This window comes from Belonocnema kinseyi, chromosome 6 (genome assembly GCF_010883055.1).
Source record: "Belonocnema kinseyi isolate 2016_QV_RU_SX_M_011 chromosome 6, B_treatae_v1, whole genome shotgun sequence".
Taxonomy (NCBI): domain Eukaryota; kingdom Metazoa; phylum Arthropoda; class Insecta; order Hymenoptera; family Cynipidae; genus Belonocnema; species Belonocnema kinseyi.
The window spans coordinates 52,657,417-52,661,401 of NC_046662.1; positions in this window are offsets into that span (position 1 = coordinate 52,657,417).

The window sequence follows — 3,985 nt, forward strand, 5'->3', positions numbered from 1 at the left end:
CCGCTCTGAACTCGTTTTTTTCCATTTTTCTTAACGAACAATTTTTTTTTTCAATTGGTTATAAAAACACGTCAACTCAGAAGATGTGGACTGTGACTGCACGATATATCTAGTCGGGAGTGGTGCTGACTGAAAACAGATGATTAGGAGCGATTCGCGCGCCATTTGTTGGTCATTCTAAGGACTTATTGAACTACCCTCGTAATTGAATCAAAGAGAATGTTGTTGTTTTTCTTATCATTCTTCACGTTATCGAGTATGATGTTTCTGGCTCTCCCTTTACTTTCTATAAACCCACTTTTTTCCAAAATGCTGACTTTATCTTCCAAAAGAACATTCTTTTCTTCCATTGTAATACATTTCTGTTTATAAATCGTAGGTCGTCATATTTTCTTTTAACAGGTTTAGGATGCGGATCTATGTTCTAGATACCAAAGCGTGGTTTTCGAAAATCAACTTGAAAAAAACTGAAAGACATTTTTTCCGTTTTGTTTGCATTTAAACAATGTGTGAGATAATGCAAAAAAGATCGTTTTTAAAGTCAGTTAACATGTTTTACCGCGGACCGTTTTCGTCTATTTATTTGATATACATTTTAAACTATATTTTCCATTTCATTTTTTAACATTCTGGTAATCATATTATATTTCTATAATTTCCAGATTATTCTTAATTTCTGTTTAATGCAGAAATATTTACATTATGAAATTATTATCATAAACTATATATATATGTTTTTTAAATTAACAATACATAAATGAGAAAGGAATACTTTTATGAGTAATAATTTTTATCATATATTTTTAGGCCAAAAACGTGTGGGTTTCTCTTTTTGAATTTCTAATTCACTTAATTGAAGTGAAGATCTTCGCGGGTATGGGAATTAAAGTTTTTAGTCTTTTCATTATTTAAAAAAATATAAAATGATGTAGACTTGTTTTATTTTTTATTTTAAAATAAATTATTAATTCTCCTTAACATATAGGCTCATTAGTTTAATTTTCTAGATTTTTAAATTAAATTAAAATACTCCAAATGAAAAAAATAATCTAGACTCAGATCTTGGCTAGACGGTAAGTCATTTAATCTCATTTCTGTGAGTCTCCTGACTTCTATTTTTGGACAAGCAACATAAGCCACAGAAAAAAGAGATAAGAAAACAGTTTTTCACCCAAAGAAGAATTAAAAATCTGTAATAACATTTTTTATGCAAAAGATAGTCTTTGTTAAACGTTAGAAATAACGTTCAAAATAAAGAATAACATTTTTTGAAAAGAGTCGTTCGGTTTTCTGAATAAAATAAATGAATGCATAGAGAGGAAAACTTGGGAGACGCTTATAAGCAACAAAAGTAGAGAGTGCATCAACTATGTTCGGAGACAAAAGCAACAAGAAACTACTTTGTAAACAAATGAAGTAAAGCAAAGGTACAGAATTTGTCTGCATGTAAAATAGGAAATGTAAAATGATTTATTGTAAGGACGGGATACTGTGCGAATTTATAAACTGATGTGTCGAAATGGCAAAAGTGACAGATGATTGGAAAAAGCGATTATTGTACCAATATACTAAAGAAAGTGATATCAATGCAACTTCAATAATTACATAGGGATCAGCTGATTAGGTACCGTTACTAAAATTAACTCAAAGACATTTATTCTTAGGTAGAAAAAATGTCAGGGGAAAAGATTTTGGGAAGTTTAAAATGAGTTTATGTCAGGAAAACCATATACTGATTCATTATTTAGCTTAAGGAAGATCACCGAAAATAGTTTGAGAGTGGGAGAACAAATTTCTGTGCACTTGTTGACCTAGAAAATTCGTTTGAAAAGGTGAATAGAAGTAAGGTTTGGGAAGTCCTGAAAGAGTACGGAATCAATGGATAGCTCTCACAGATACTAAAAACAATATTTACTGGTAGCAAAGCGATCGCAAGGACAGACAAAACAAGGTGTGGATTAAACACCAATTTCAGTGTACGATATACCTGCAACCAAAATTACCTTGCGGTTTGATTGCTTCGCAGGGATGTAGTGTACCCAATCTCGATCATTTGGGGTACGAAGTGCCGGTAACTTAGGGTATGAAGCATTGATCGACTGTATGAACTACTTGGGGTACGAAGTGTCCGCTTCACGGTGTACGAAATTAAAAACGCCATTCTCTGCATAATCACCTTACTTTTGATTTCCTAAAATACTTTTTAAGTTTTAAAATAGCCGTATCTGAATGAATTTTACATTATTTTAAAAGCCTTTCTGGTCGTACTTTTCAGAAAGTATTTTGTTCGCACTTTGCAAAATTGAGTCGAGCTGATGACCTAAGTTTAAACCGACGATTTTTCAAATAATGCAAAGAGTTAACCTCTGGAGTGAACTAATAAAACTGAATTTTCCTACAACATCTGGTCGGTATTTCGTACCCCACTCACTGAAGCATGTCGTTCTCTAAGTTTAAAATATATCTGAATCACTATCAAGATACAGTGAACACCGTTATAATTTTACCTGCAACAAAATGTACCCCCAAGTTTTTACTATGAGGGTAAATTGGAAAATCACTTACTGTTTTTACATTATGTTACTTTTCATATTACTGTTTTCATATTCGAAGAGAAAGTCGTGGATCCTGGAACAGTCAGGATACGTGGGTAGGCGTTTGCAAATGATAAAGTTGTTATGAAAGAATCAATCGAGGACTTGTAAAGAATGTTTAGCAAACTGAATACAAGCATGAAGAGCATGGGGCTTACCATTTACATAATTAAAAAAAAAATTATGGCCCTTAAAGGAAAGAGTTAGAAAACAATATACAGCGTTGTCTTAAATGATAAAAGAATAGAACAAGTTTGATAATAATGTATATCTTGGTAGCATATTCACTAGTGGCAAAAAGTTGGATGAGTAGTTAGATAGGCGCATAAGAAAGGTTAAGAAGGTTATCGCTAGAGCAAGGTCCAATTATCAGAAGTAAAAATATATCAAATAAAGATAAAATTGCAACACATTATTGAGTATTTGTGCCGACTGTGCTATACGGTAGCATGTCATGAAACCATCAAGAAATGGAAAAAGGTAAAGTAACGCGATTCACATTAAACTTCTTATTATAATATGTGGGAAAAAAATAATCGACAAAGTAAGTAAGAAGATAATACGCAAAGCATGTGGTCCGGAAGAAAGACTAGTTATCACGCGGGAAAGATATCTGTTAAGATATCATTGCAAAGAGAAAAATTATAATTTAATTATGTAAAGATATATAGGAATCAGCATTGCTGGGTCCAAAATTTTTCAAATCTTGTACTGCACATTTTACTCATATTTTTAGTAAATATTAATTTCTAAGAAACAGAAGACGAATATTTGACAAAATAGTTGAAATTTCAACCTGAGAAATAACTAAAAATAAACATTTTTCAACTGCAGTTTTTAATTTATACTTCTGTTTACATTTAAAAAATATCCATTTTTAATCCAAAAAAAGAACGAATTTTCAACCAAAGAAATAAATTTGTAACTAATAAAACAGACGAATATTTGAACAAAATGAATCATTCGCCACCATTAAAGATGAATGTTTATCTGAAATATGTTATGGAATAAAAAATTGAATTCTGAACAAAATCGTTCAATTTTTAAAGAACAAAATTAATTTTTAAGTAAAAAAGATTAATTTGTAACCAAAAATAAAACAGTTCAGTTTTTAGTTGAAAAACTCAATTTTTATTCAAATAAAAGAACAATCGAACCTGCAACAAAATAGTGAAATTTTCTACCATCGAAATAAATGTATGAACGAGAAGAAGAATATTCTTCTAGATTCTTTTTTTTTTCTTTTTTCATTTTCAGACCATAGATTCTCGCTTTAAAATTGTACATAAAATATGCAAACGGTGCACAATGGAAAAAATGCAAGATTTGTTTATTATTTCTTAAATTTGAGCCGCGACTTATCACAATTTTCAGCTCTGAAAAATTAGAAA